This window comes from Zonotrichia leucophrys, chromosome 1 (genome assembly GCF_028769735.1).
Source record: "Zonotrichia leucophrys gambelii isolate GWCS_2022_RI chromosome 1, RI_Zleu_2.0, whole genome shotgun sequence".
NCBI classification, from domain to species: Eukaryota; Metazoa; Chordata; class Aves; order Passeriformes; family Passerellidae; genus Zonotrichia; species Zonotrichia leucophrys.
Window position 1 is genome coordinate 78,173,854 of NC_088169.1, and position 15,750 is coordinate 78,189,603.

At 36.6% G+C, this 15,750-nt stretch overlaps 1 long non-coding RNA gene across 1 annotated transcript; it reads right to left on the reverse strand.

Annotated features, from left to right (window-relative positions):
- Positions 1–930: 930 nt before the first annotated feature.
- Positions 931–5,210, reverse strand: LOC135458594 (uncharacterized). The gene is made up of 3 exons (XR_010442911.1): positions 5,111–5,210; positions 3,100–3,209; positions 931–2,983 (listed from the first exon to the last, which is right to left on the reverse strand). It is a non-coding gene; the product is annotated as an uncharacterized LOC135458594 (long non-coding RNA).
- Positions 5,211–15,750: the final 10,540 nt, after the last annotated feature.

Consider the following 15,750-nt stretch of genomic DNA (forward strand, 5'->3'; position numbering starts at 1 on the left):
CATTTCATTTCAGTACCACAAAACCAAGTATCAGCAGATAAAAGGTTTTTGACCAGAAAAAAATAATTAGAGAATCAAAATTTACTTCTTTCTGTATTAGCTTAACAATTCCATTAATGCACAAAGGACTTCAAAAAGAATGGACTGAAAAAATTACTAATATGCTTAACAAAAATTTACTGCAAAGAGTATACTGACACCATTGCATTCCTTTATTTTTTCCATTCTTTAACTCAGAGTTTGATCTTGCAGCTATAAATTAACTAGGTTGTATCTAGCACAGGAAATACCTGAAGCAGAATGAGAGCTGCTATATAGAGTCATAAAGAAATAATATTTATTCCTGCTAAAGAGTCCAAGAAGAAAAAAAAAGAACAGCAAACCAAACCTAACCAATAAAAAGCCCTGAATAGAATAAGGCTTACATGAAGCAGTTCTTTTCCTCATAGAGCTCCCAAATTTGCATAATTACTGTTCAGTGACTTTTCCAAGCCAGAGGTTACATCCTTAGCATCATGTTTAGCAGCCACTAAAGACCTATTCTTTGTGCACAGGTTCAGTCCCTTTTTTAATTCAGTTGTATTTTAGCCTTCATAACATCTTGTGGCAATAAATTACATGCTCTAATTGTGCTCTATGCAGAAAATAATTAAATTCCTTCTCTGCACCTTTCCAACATCTCCTAGATTTGGGGAGTGTAAGGCATGGACTGGATGCAAGACAAGCCAGGAGAATAAAGGAAGAAATCCCTCCTAGGAAAATAATAAAAACTAGTAATTCTATGATTTTTTTAGTGCAATGAGAGGGGTAAGAGGCACTGCATATATTTCTATAGCTGAGCAACAAAAATACTTTCAATGGCTTTCTACAGACCTTGCTTCAGAGACTTGTGCAAAGCTATTACAAATTTCTTGGGCCACACTTGTTTTTATTGAACAAAAAAGAAGCGCTTTAGGATTTGGAGGTATCCTGAAAATCTTTCTTCATTAAAGCAAAGATCTCATCTTTTTCAGAAAAACAGCTCTCTCTCCATTGTCCAAAGCACATTTTGGAACTTTAAACAGATGTTTTAAAACTGCAGCTTGGTATCTTGGTTCCAGACATTTCACAATTACAAGAACTTCTACAGTGTATTGCATTCGTATCTTACAGATATTCTAAGAACTGGGGAATTAAGGAGATCAGTAAACAGATGCAGGGTAACAACTTGCTTTTTCCAATCTGTTTACACAATTACCGACATAACTGCAAGGGAAGTGCCAGAATAAGAAAAGGTAGCTAGACAACAGAAATTCCTGGAGCTATCAGGCCTGGCAGCTGAAAGCAAGTGAAAGCATACCCCAACCATCCCATCCTACATCTGCTCACTTGCTATGGAAATAAGACAGCAGTAACCGATTTATGCATCTCAAGGCCAGAACAGTGTCAAGTGGCTGACATGATTTCTGCTAAAATGCCAGCAGCCCTTGCTCTTCAGCTGCAGAGAATATTAATGAGCCTCAACCACAATCTGGTCCAGGACTGCTTCCTACAAGGTGTTACAGAGAAAAATCCATGTCTCACGTCTCACAGGCACCCTCCATATGGAAATTCCCTTCAGTTTTGTTTCATGATATAAAAAAGGTAGAGGATTTAAACTTTATTAACATCGTGGGTTTAGTGATCAGCTGAAATGCCAATATTTACCACAGAATAATTGTCTCCATTACACATGGTATGCCAAAAGAAGCTTTTGTAATGCAAGGCAGATATATCTCTATAGGACACATTTCAACTGTTGATAATTAGATTTATATATTTCTATTTTTCTACAGGGCATGATTAAGAACACCAATCAAAGCTTAATGCACTACACTAGCAGGTAGCATGGATTTAATGACCTTTTTATTATTTGAACTGAAACATCATTTTTTCTATATATGTTGTGTCTATGAAATTTTGGAAAAGAAAATAAAGGTGTATTGAAATATTTCCGATTTAACGACTAGCCTAGAAAAAAATTCAATTATGTCTCTAACAAATTCTTGATTTAGCAATAAGCCAAAAAAGATAAATTTTCCAAACCTTAAAGTTTCTTTTAGAAAAGTTAATTTCTCAGCTAGTCATTTATTTCTCTCCAGTAGTCATCCCCCATAGACAAACATGGCATTTCAGTGAAGTTACTTGTACTTTGTCTTTGGCCCCTTTTGTTATGCTTGTGGTTGCCAGACACATTATTTAGACAGTATCTTGTTTTATTTTTACCTTGCCATTAAGAGAAGTTGAAAGTCCACATTACTGCTAGTCTACTGGATACTGATCCTGCTCTAGTAGGCTGAACTTTGGTGTGCTTTGAAAGAAGGACCAATAATGACAATTAAAAACATGAAACTAACATTTGGATGCACATTGCTGGTAACTGCTTGAATTTCAATGCTCTTAATGAAATAGATTTACGATGTTGAGTGAAACATAGATAGAGTTTTGGAAAGTTGTCTCTTTATATGTCACAAACAGTGCTGTAAAACATCTGAAAGTTTCATTAAATGATCCCCTAAAAAAAGAGGTCACTTTAAAAAACCAAAATCAAATGAGAAAATTGATCTACAATAGTTGTGTTTTCTTTTTCTCAATTCTGTATTCTATCCAAAACTCAGCTGATTACTGGATTTTTTCTCTTTGAAAGATCATGGTGTTTCAGGCAGTCTATTTAGTGGAAAATCTTTGGCATGTTTCCCTTTGAGATTATTTATAATACCCACAGCTATAGGAATATCAGGCATTTGACTAGAGCAATAGATTCTTGTGTGATGAATAGCAGCTTCAGAAAAGCTGTTCTTTATATTTTGGTTGTAACAAATCCTGGAGAAGTTGGAATGTTGTTGTTTTCATCCTACTAGGTAGTATTATGTTGATACCTCTGAGAGAGTGTATCTGCTGGACGATGTTCATGAAGAAGTCAGAGAAACGTGGAGAGACAGCAGGCTGAAAGTACTGAACCTCGCTGGAAGGAGCCAGGGAAGAATGATGAGGATGTGAATGCATTGTGTGAAATTTCTAGACCAAGGGAGTTCTTCAGGTGTTCTGTGAACTCTGAAGAACTCTCATCAAACTACTCACCTGGCCCCAGCCTTTGCTGACGGATAAAGTTGTAAATCTGAGCCTTCCTCTACAGGGGAAAAACTTTCAAATCCCACTCTCCTTTCTGGATGATAATTCTAAAAATCAAACTAATAGGTAGTATTAGGCAACAGTAATAGTGGGCGTGAGTCATTTATAAACAAATGATCAAGGCAGATTCATTGAGTTGTTTCCTTCTGGAAGTCACCATCTCATGTGCTTAGATGCATACCTAATTCTGATATATGCACACATATTATGGGACAAACCCAAGGTTTCAGACTTTTTTTTGAGTATGAGCTGTTGAAAGCAGTATAGGTCTCTTGATCAGCAGGCTGGTTATTATTAAAGCTGTAATTCTTTCTTTTTGTTGTATGAAGTCAAAAGGACCCAGCATGGATTTGTAATATCTGGGAAGTAGAATTGCAGAAAGAAGAATTATGCTTGGACACATCATTTTCACAGTCAAAACAGTTAATTCATGCTAAACTTCTGTATTTCTCTCCTACTGATGCAGAACATTTTAACAGAAGCAAACCTATAGTCATGGTATAAATTCATACAGTGAAAGAGATTGACTTGTAACAGATGCATTTAAATTTCACTCAGTATTTGTGAATTTCAGCTTGCAAGCCAATTGTGCTGCTTCCCATTCTTTACTCTTGTTCGGGACTTGTTGGGTTTTGGCTTTTTGTTTTTGAATGTTTCTTTGGTAATATGAATTATATGCAAAGGTTATAACTCCTTGAATTGTTGCTTGACCTTACTACATGTACACACAAACAGCATTCATAAACTGTGTCAGATTAACAGAAAGGTAATAAAGAAAAGCAATTATCAGTGTAAACAAAAACCTTCTGCCTTGCTTTTGATGTTAGCTCATGCCAGAGTCAATAAACCTAAGCCCTCTGGACCAGATATTTACCTGCAACTTTAACTAAGTAATTTAAATTACCTTGAAGGGAAAGCTGAGCAACATCGTAATTTAGCCCTTTGCAGACTATCAAAAATTATTTCCTTCCAATGCACCTATTATCTGGCAAGTGCATGATTTTTTACAGAAGTACTAGGAGATTTTTACTGGGGTAATTTTTTTTTTTTTTATTTCTGCTAGCACGTTCCCTTGAAGAGCATGGAAAAACGGGAGTATGGGAGTATACTCCCATATATGGGAGGCCTAGAGTCCTTATCCAGCTCTTAAGGAGGTACAAGTTACTGTTACATTTTCTAATTAGAAAACTAGAAGCTTTTTAAAATAGAGGAAACATGAAATCAATATGTGTTTCTAAAGTATTCAGCGTAAGTGACCAGCACAAGGGCCATGAAGGTATATTTGAGGTATGCTCAAGACACCATGATTCACTTCACAATACTTATTCTAGAACCGCATTCAATATGCTGCACAGAGATGTGCAGGCAATAAAACCCAAATTTTCTGTTTCCGACTGCTGCCCTTGTAAAGCATATTTCATTTGTATTAGGAGACATATATCTTTTCTATATATAGCTGCAGACCAAGAGAAGATGTGCATATATTTGAAATATGTTCACATTATTGATTTCTGGTGTTTCCAGATTACTTCATCAAAAAGAGTATATTAAATGTATTCCATGTGTAAATATTGTAACAAAATCACATTACTTAATTCTGATAATTTAATAATTAATTCCTTCCATTCCATTTCTTTCTGCCATTAGCATTGTTTTGGTTTTGAGCAGTCAGTTTTAATGGGAAAAACAGAAAACCTGTTTCATCTGCTTTAAAAACGTCTTCAGGATAGTAGTCAGAAGAAAGAACAAAACTTTAACCATCCATTCAGAAACTGTGCTATCACAGAAGCTGCTATGCTTTGCTGTTTGCTCTGTTCAAACCAGGACAGCAATAGAACCACTGCTATTCCCCTTGGCACTCAGAACTGTGTGCGATTTTACCTGCAGTTCCTCTTATCCACCAAACCTAGACACCTGTGGGCTCACCAACCACCCAATTTCTATGAAAAGAAATCCTTACTCATGCTTCTATGTCCTTCCACTCAGCAGGTGCAAGTAGCCAGAGGAACTGATCCTTGAGGAGGGAAATAAAGCCCCCTTCACATCAGATCATCTTCAGCAGATCATACCTGGTGCTCTGGTGGGTTTATGAGTGGTGCACTGAGAGCAATTAGTTCCTGAATGAGGATAACAACAGGCAATTACCCTTTTTAACAGCTGCTAAGTGGTGTTAATTGCTGGCTATATACCACAAGCTGAGCAATTTTGTGCAAACTGTACAAACAGAACAAAACAAACAGATGATGTAGGGAGAAAAATGGGTCTGAAAGAACCTCTATTAATCCCAAACAGACATACAGCTGGAGAGATCATATTCATTGCTGGTGTGAATTATTTGTAACAAGCAGTTTGTCAAATCCAGCCTGTTACTCTATTGTCTGTGAATAGAAAGCAATTTTTATTAGTTTCTTCATTATTCACAGTCATTTAATGAATGGTTTGTATGAAAACATATTTTGCCTAAGGTTTGGTTTCTCCAACATGGCTAGTTTGTGATAAATTCCTTTTTATGGAACAATGCCTTGATTTCTGTTAAATAGAGTAAAGAATAAGATATTTTCAGAATTTAGCCTTAAATTTTAAGTTAACAATAAGCAAATTATCTCTAAAAATGGGAAGAAAATATCCCTAAATGAACTTATTATTTCATTTCTTCTTCTTCATGATTTCTTTCCTTCTCAATAAAATGTTGAAAATAACAGGAAAAGTCTTACAGATGTTTCCATGGTTTTTTAGATGCTCTTTTGGTTTTCAGATCTCTATTGCTAAGAGCATTCACTAATCACAGTGCAGTACATGACCAGTAAAGCTGGCCACTGTGTACATTGTATTGCTTAACAGCAGGTTTTAGATATTACATGACAGACAAAAGCTGACTTATTTGGAAAGCATAGCTGCCAATTATAAAAATAGCCTACATGCTGTGAAGATGTTGATAAGTTATGAAAGTAATCATAGAAGAAAAAAAAAATAGAGTTCTGTAAGTCCCTCTCCAGGTTTTTACTGGGATGGAATTAATTTTCTTTTTAGTACATTGCTGTGTTTTAGATTCAGTAGGAAAATAATAGAGTGATAACAGAGTGATATTTTGGTGGTTGCTTAGTCATGCTTGTCCTGTCAAGGACTTTTCAGTGTCTTGTGGTCTGCCGGTAAGGAACTGCATAAGAAGCTCTGAAAGCATGGCTGAGACAGGGGACCCAAAGTAGCCAAGTTGCATCCCACACTGCAGAAGATCATATATATATATATATATATATATATATATATATATATATAACTGGGGGGAGTTACCTTGCAGGGGTCAGTCGTGGGGTCAGTCGTGACGTGGAGACAGGCTGAACTGGTGGTAAGAATTGTATTGTGATCACTTGTTTCTCTCAGCTCTCTTTCTCTCCCTCCTTTTTATTACATTTACTATTTATTATTATTATCATTCTCATCATCATCCTTCTCCTCATCAATGTCATCATGTGTGGTATTTTTGCTTTGTGTCAATCATTAAGCTGTTCTTTTCTCAACCCATGAGTTTTACTCTTCTGATTTTCCTCCCCATTCTGCTGTGAAGGAGGTGCAGCGAGCAAACAGCTTCTTGGTACTTACTTGCCTGCTTGGGTTAAGCCAGTCCCAAAAAATCACTAGAATAATATATTCACAGCTGAAAAATGAGATTCTGCAAACAAATTATGAATGTGTATTTGAAATTATTCTTTGTGATGAACTACACAGAAACAAGAAAAGCAGGTATCAATAAATAAAAGATAACATTAAAGTAGTGGAATTGTTGATCTGTCTAACATAAATGCTCCATGCTGGTTACTTTTCCAACTGTGAATCAAGAAAAAGAACCCAGTACCAAGCATGCAGCAGACTGAAGGACCAGGATTGTCATCTGGTTTCTGTTGCTTTGGTTCCTCCTCAGCTAAATCATCTGGTGAATTTCTCTTGCTCTTTTTCGCTTTATGTTAGAAAGGATATTATTTTCCCTAAAGTTTATGTTGGTCTTCTATGCATAAATACTTGTCCCTATATGCCCATCACCATTATAAGCAATGAAAAAATTCTTTTTTATCAATAAGACCTTTTTCAGTGGACTCCCATGGAACAAAGGCAGGGTCCTATTTTTCAGAAAGCCTGTGAAAGTAATTAAACTCTTACTTAGCTGAGGGATTGAATGCCAAATGTCATCAAAATGCTTAAAACCTATGCTTCCTTTTTCTTCTCTTCCTACAGAGCTTTTGAAGGACAGGAGAGTGCTAGCATGCAATAAACATAGCTTATCTCTAAGACATGGCACTCAGGTGACAACATTAGATTTTTGGGTGTTTTGAGTGAAAGTTTTCTTGAACTCTGAAAAATGTAATTTTAGACTACATTTTATCTTCATACAATATGATTATTTGTATGGAATTTGACTTCACAAAGTAAATTAGAAGTCTTCTGAATTCAATGATTTTCTTATTATCAATTGGAAAGTAATTTCTATAGCAACATTTTAAAGGTTATTTAAACACTGAGGAAGGATTTGGGGGAGAGGGGGAGGGGAAATGTTTTTTTTTTTTTTCCCTTGCCATTTATTCTTGCTTAACATCCCTAAGGAAGAAAGTAATAAAAAAAAAAGAGAGAAGAGAAAGAACAGAAGGTCTGATGTTGGCAAAACGGCCATTGACCAAGAAGAATAAGGATTATGACTCTGGGATTTTATCTGTATATTATAATAGATTTACAAGATAAACTGCTAAAACTTCTTAGCTTCCATGCCCTGGAGAATCTTGTTATATGTTAGTCCTTTCTTTAAATAATGTAGGTTGTAGTTTAAGTTTACAGTCTGTGCAAATATATGCAAACAGATAGAGAAGAGGTGCATAAACCTAGTCTTAGTTTTAAGAAGGCTATATTTTATATATGTCAATAAATGCTTGTATGCTCTAAAATCATTTCAGGGAATACAGAACCAAGTAAGATCCTTAGCTTGACATGTAGCACTTGGTTTGGGCAAAATAATTAATTCTGTGGTATATAGATGCTACAGAGGTTCCAAATGCAGAAGCCTGCTGGGAGAAGGTTGCAGCAGCTCCATGCTGACCATAGGTCAGACCAAGAGCTGTCCCCCAGTCTCTCCAGTTGCTGGCATATGGATGTGCAAACCCTCAAGGCCACAGTCCCGCCTTAGCTGCCAGTACAGACACCCTTGCATGCACACACACACACAAAAGGATCACTCAGCACATCCCCAGATCCTACTGTCTCTCCAGCAGATGGCCTGGACTCCAGATCCCCTAGGCTGGCACCTTCATTTGCCAGCTCCTGCTATGGTCACAGCCTCAGAGGCACACGTCCTGCCCCTGTCCCAGCCCACATCACCTACTCTCTCTATTCCCTGGAAGAACCCTCACCAACTGCCATTGCCATGCTCATTCCTGTCGCTGGCACCATGGACACAGGGACTGCTCTGACTCCTGGTCCCAGCCCCAGGGCTACCTCTGAGCCCCACACACACTTTTGCATGCTGGATGGAGACCCCCATTCAGGAAAATGGCTTAGGAAGTGAGGTTTAGTGAGAAGCTAAGATGCACAGTAATGATCAGGAACAGGGCATACCCAAGCAGATGCACTAACCAGTGCCTGTTTGCACATAACTGGCTTATCTTTCTACTTTTACCTCTATTTTCCCACTTCTTCCCCAAGATACCTTGATTCCTTCTTTTCCCCACCCTTGGTTCGTCCCTAAAACATCCCATGGTCAATCCTATGCAATGCAAGTGCCCTTCCCCTGTACTCTGTACCCAGCTCCATTTCGTTGATCTTGCTGCAGAAGGTGGGTAATAAAATAAATAAATAAAGAGGCAGGGGCCGATGTACATCATGGAGTCAGCAACAGCACACTGTGTACAAAACTACATGTCAATGAAGGGAGCAAAGAGGAGAAGCAGTCACTGCTCTTTTAAGATAATATGGAACTAGTACAAAGATTGTTTTCTTCCAGCCTCACTAGATTGATGTTCCCAGATACACCCCTCACCTTGCAGTGCCTGGGAGTGCCTGATGAAATACAATTACAAGTTTATGCATGTAATATATACTATCTCCCCTCTCATAGATAATTATGAATTGGTGCTGCTGAGTCTCTGAAATCCTCCCCTGCATGTCAAGATGACTATTTCTTCTGTGTTTCTTTATTCATCCCCTGGCACAGTTGCAGTAGAGAGTGTGGACAGGCAATATGAGTAAAAAATATGTACTTCAGAGGAATGCTGCAAGGCTTTCTTGCAATCTTTCCTGCCTTACAAACTTTTACTGTAATTTCTTCAACTTCTGAATGTTACAATAGGACAGATAAAGTAAGAAGATCTCAAAAGTGAAGATGGATATTTTGACATTTTCTGGTAAATCCTGAAGCATGGAGGTGAGATGAACTGGGAGAAAGGAACTGACTAACCCACAAAAAATCAAATCCACCCTCATACTCCTTCAGAGTTATAAATCAGAATACTTTTACCTTGATATAGCTGACACATCAGTAGAAAGTAGGCAACTATTTATTTTTCCTCTCAATTTCTGTATTAGTTTTTAGTGGATAAAACTGTAACAATTAACATAATGAGCAGTGGCACCTTAAATTTTGAGGTAGCACTCTATGTAATAAACAGACTTCACAGTTTGAACTTCATGCATGTCATTGGAGAAGTCCATCTGTGGTTTCATGTCAAGACTGAAGTAAAATGGAATGCAAAGGATCATGTGGAATGTAAACTTCTCCGAGTACACAATGGGATTTGGGATGTGGGTTGAATCTTCCCAGTAGGAGTGTTACAAACAAGGCTGCAAACAGATTTATTTGTTAGCACATCAAATTTGTCTCCACTGTCTAAAAAAATAGCACTCTCTTTCCTGGTACTGTTAATGTGCTGATAGAGTAGAGTTTTCTTAGAAATCCCTTTATAGTTACATCTCTTTTCTCATCAAGGCCTATAGTCCCACATGAATGCTTCCCTTAATACTTCTTAGTATTTTTTTATGTTAGCATTTTATGAACTTTCCTGTTGGGTTTGAGGACAGCAAAGATACCTTGATTTAGCTGAGATAATCTACTGATGCGTCCCCTAGGCCAGAATCTGAAATGAATAATTTGAATGAAATAATTTGAAATTTTCTTTTAGAATCTATCAGCTCTTCTGAAATGATTTTCCCCCCATCTTTACATGCACGCACACACACATATTTATAAATACTTTTCTTCCTTACCATCTCTGAGAGTTATTTTCCTTAGAATCCCTTGCTCTTACTTTGCTGTTTTGTTAAGAATAATATCATAGTATTATCACTCACACCTTCATTTGAGTCACTTCTTCCCATTTTAATATACTTGGTACAGAAGAGCTTGCCTGTCTAATTTATGTCTCTATCTTCTGTTTCAATAACTTCTAAACTAATTCAAAAATCTTCCTGAGCCATCCATTTTCCTTTTCCCTGCTCTCAACAGGCCCCTTGATAGCTAAATATTCCCCTTATTACTAATTAAGATACTTCACTTATTCTTCTATTAGTTACAAAAAGATTTCTCTCTGGAGTTTTACTCATTGTATGCATTTGGTGGCTTAGAGTAATCCCCAATCACAGTAGTTTCCTTTTCTTTCGTTTTGACATTAGGCACAGATTTTCAATCAGTCTATTCTCATGTAGCATCTAAACCAATATTTACACCTTTGATGTAAAACACATTTCCTGCATTTTTCCCATGCTTGCCTCCCTGAACAAACTGTATAATTCTGTGTCTGTGTCAGATGTGCAGCATATCCCAACAGTCTCTGTGATGACAGCTAAGTCATCATTTTGATCATGAATTAAGTCTTGAAGTATCTCCTTCTATCTGTGCTTTGATAGTTTACCGACAACTAAGAGAGTGTCATTATTCTTCCTATAATTCTCTTTTGAATTAAATACTTGTCCTCTCCTTCCCAATAAATATTGAGCTTAAATTCAGCAAATTATATTCATTCCTTCAGATTTTAGTTCATTCCATTATAAAAGAGATAAGTTTAGCTCTTCTAAGTGGGACAATATGTAATAAATTCACCGAAACTGGAGTTGTACCAGCATTAAATCTTTGGAATTGAGAAGAAAATTATACCAGCAATCCTTCCTGATTTGAAAAGATGTCTTCTGATGATTTTTAAGAATTATTATTACATTATTATTTATGTTATTATGCATATCACTATAGAGAAAACCACAGTAGGTCTGAGCCCATACTGTAGTGAAGACATTAAGGTTTCCCTTTGGAAACAATAACAAATTGTGTCAGTTTTCTTGGTCTAAGCAATTTCCTTGAAGAGTATAATTAATTTGTAAGAAAACCCCAGCCAACAGTAAAGATTGCAGAATAAAATAGCAAATCAGAAACTTGTTGAAAAATAACACTTGCCATAAAAATGATAACAATACCATGCAAAGAAATTGAAAAGCAACATGTAAATAAATTACTGTGGCACTGTTCTTGCTACTATAGTTAATGTTATGTCAGCATTTTCATTATAAGATCCATTTTTCAAAGTTTATGAGTCATCTATAAAATTTAAAAAAAATCTTTCTAAGGATAAAACTGGAAGATCATGCTCTAGAAGGAGTTTTGATTACAATAGTGTAGAGGAAAAACACCAATTACTCTTCATAAAATGTCTTGAGTTGAAAAACAAGGTAACAGTTTAAAAATATAATCTAAATTTTTTGGGCTGAAATTTTAGTTGGAAATGCAGCTATAAAATTAGCTTTCATTCCCTGTCATTCAGTTATTTACTTAAAGAAAATGGGACTCAAGCCAAAGTGTTTAAGTAGAGTGTCTGTATAGTGTCTTTAAATGAGAGAAACCATGTTGTCATTTTAAATTTTACTACCTGCTCCACATATTCCACTCTAAAGAAAAATATTTTGAACCTAAACTCATTAGGAAGAAGTAACAATATATCTGTAGCTGATTCATTGATGCAAGTTTATATTGCTGCAAGAATAACACACCGAAAGCTTTTAAGCCAAGGTTTAGCAAAATCTTTCCCTTGCAGGTATTAAGAGAAAATATGCTTTGTTAATAAAATAATTTCTAACAACTTATTTAGAACATATTTTCTCTAATTAATGGAGTAATGAGTAATAATATGGGCTATGAATGGTATGATGACATACCATTAAAAGAATGTACCTTATATGCTTTATCTGTAGTTTCTCAGCAGTTTTCTATTGCTGTTGAGCCCAGACTGCTGAATTGAAAGCATCCTTGATCTAATCTGACTAAATAAAACATTCTTATGGGTTTTTTTGAAGACTTGAGGTAGTGTTTGAGAGCATTAACATTGAGATAAAGTTGAGGGATTCTGGACAGCATAAAAAGGCAAATCCAGCAGAGTCACACTTCTACGGTTCAGCCTTAAGAAGAGATGACTGAGAGGAGACCTCAGGAATGCCTTCTAGTACCTGAAGGGAGGGTGCCTATAGAATGGAGCCAAACTCTTTTCAGTGATGCCAAGCAATAGGACAAGAGGCAATGAACAGAAACTGATGCACAGGAAGTTCCACCTGAACATGAAGAAGAGTTTTTTACAGTGTGGGTGACCATGCAGATAGCCCAGAGAGGTTGTGGAGTGTCCCTCTCTGGAGATACTCAAGAACCATCTGAATACAGCCTGTGACATGAGTTCTAGCGTGGCCCTGCTTGAGCAGGAAGGTTGGACCAGATAAACCCAGTGTGGTCCCTTCCCACCTTACCCATTCTGTGATTCTGTAATTCTGTTACTTCTGTGAAGAACCCTGACATGAACAACAGCTTAATACCATTTTGAGGGCAAATAGTTGAAATTACTAAAAAAATTATTCCAGACATATTTTGCTTATGAGTAGAGGCCTAGGAATCTGTATAAAATCTTCATTGAAAGTCCATATTCTCCCCAATGGACATTTATAATGCATCAAAGGCACATTTTTAACAAAATGGTACTTCTTTGGAGAGAAGGGAGGGTTTGCAGCGCAGATGCTTTATTATGCTTTTAAGGTTGTTCTATGGGCTATCAGACACTTCTGTGCCCACACTCTAGGTACCAGAGATATTTCTGGATATTGGATGCATGTGAGTACAAATCAAGGAACTCCAGTTTAATTGTCTATATGGTTGTATTTACATATACAGATACAACCTCAGATACTAGAAACCCTACTTCCCCGGCTGAGGCATTTCTAAGTATCTTTTCCTTCAAAAGCTCTTCCTTTCTTGTACATATCACCAAAAGAGAACCACAGAACAGTTGATGTGAAAAGGCAGCTCCAGAATCAGAGCTCCTATGCCCCACTCAGAGCAGGATCACCTAGAGCTGGCTGCCCAGGGCCAGGTCAGTTGGGTTTTACACATCTCCTAGAAAGGAGATTCCTCAGCCCCTCCGGAAAACCAGTTCATTGGGCACCACTGAGAACTCTGGCTTCACTTCTGTATTCCCTCATCATCAATTTATACACATTGACTCAATCCTTCTCAGCCTTCACTTCTGCAGTTTGAACAGCCTGAGCTCTGTCAGCCTCTTCTTACAAAAGCGATGCTCCAAGGCCTTCATCAGCTTTTGATCCTTCATTGAACTTGCTCCAGCAAGTTCATGTCTCTCTTGTAGTAGGCATTTAGGTCTATGAGTTCACCAGACATCAAATTCATCTAGTTCTATTCAATATCACTAGTGAGGAACTGAAAGCTATTCAATTTACCCAAACAGAGATACCCACAGCAGGATTCAGTTGTCTAAACACAGATTTGTACTATTTCAAAATGGTCTGGAGTATTCCCCATGCCCTCCAGCTGCCAAGCACCAGATCATATTTCCCATTTTGTGTGAATATCTTGGAAATTTTCTGTTTTACTAGAAGCCATGGATAATCTAGGTTTAGACATTGATGTTATAATAAACCTTGGACAGAAAAACACCTTTCATTTTCTATATATTATAACTTCATATATAACTTTGTTATATAATGTTATCCAAAAAAGCTAAGGTTCCCCTTGGAGTCGTCAGAGTTTTGGCCACAGGCAGTTAAAGGAAGAGATTATCTCCCTCCATTTAACCAGCTGAATTAAAGTGAAATGGTATGAATATATCCTAACCCCCTCTTATCACTTACTCCTTCTCACAGACTTAGACAGCCAAGTCCAGAACCACAAACAAATAGAGGAACAACAAAAGTAAGGTGCAATCCTAAAACACCTAAAAATTAAAACCAGGAAGTGAAGAGCTGATTATGGGTCATTTTTTCTGTCCTCCAAATTTCCCAATAAATAACACTCTTTAGTCGTGTTACGTTATTACTATCTCCCAATGATTTTGTTTACAATGCCTCTCATTATTACCCACTCTCTCAATGTGCACTTTAAAAATATGAATCACATTAGTGTGATTGCATTTGCATTAAACACATGGTTAGTTTTTTAAAAGTACAAATGCTTGTAATTTTATGACACACCCGCATGAATTATAAAATGATGCATAATAGAACTTTGCTTGATTTCATAATTACCTGTTGTTATCCTGGGCTAATTAAATATTCAGCCCTGCATGCTAATCCTAAAAGTCTCCCTGGCATTCTCTCTTCCCTTTTCTTGAATTTTTTAGCATATTCCATTGAGTTACAACTTGTTTCATGGAATATGTAGAAAAAAAAAATGTTCAACAGCTACGGATATATGCAAATCTTCAAACAACCATACTCAAAGTTAAAAGTGGAAATTTCAATATGTACCTATTATTTCTGGCAGGCATATAGTACACTGCTTTGATCATATTCCTTTACTAAGCTTCCTCATCTGTTTGAAATAGAGCCTCTTAGAGCTAGCTATTTCCCCCTCTTTATTTTCTCAGAAAGTTACCTTGTATTTTATACAGTTTAATCATCTAAGTCAGCTCATTTCACCTCCCTTGCTCTGCTGCTGATAAAAAAGTCACTATGGGACAGGAAGAAGCTCATTTGGCTATAAACTTCTGGTGTAGACGTGCCATGTGATATTCAACCAGAAAGGCAAGAGGTTTAGCTTGGGTCTTCTGTCAGATAAAAGCTGTACTCTGATGTCCCAGATATGGTAGGGAAAACTAAGAGTAGCCAATACTTGCATTTAAGCTATTGAATCAACCTTAGATGTTTGAATTTGTAGCTGGCTAGAGATAGGTAAGAAATGCTATGAAGTGGTCCACTGTGCTTCTTTTAGTAATAATTACAGGTAGGTCTTTCTCCAAAATGATAACTTAACCTCCTGAACAAGAACTTGCAACATATGGAATCAGAAAACTGAAATTTTAGTTGCAGTTCTTTGTTTTATAATTTGTTTAAGCTTAAAACAAGTGAAAGATTAAAAAAAAAAAAAAACAAGCAAACAAAAAAACCCACTAAAGCCACTGTTCCGGCATTAAACAGGAATTAAAAAAAAAAAAAACAAACAACCCAAGAAAATGCAAAAGAAACAAAATCCAAAACATAAACCTCCCAAAAATACCCCACAATTGAACCCAAAAACCCCATACACCAAAACCCATCAAAATTAAAACCAAAATAGCCCCCAAACATCTTCTGTAGAAAATTTAG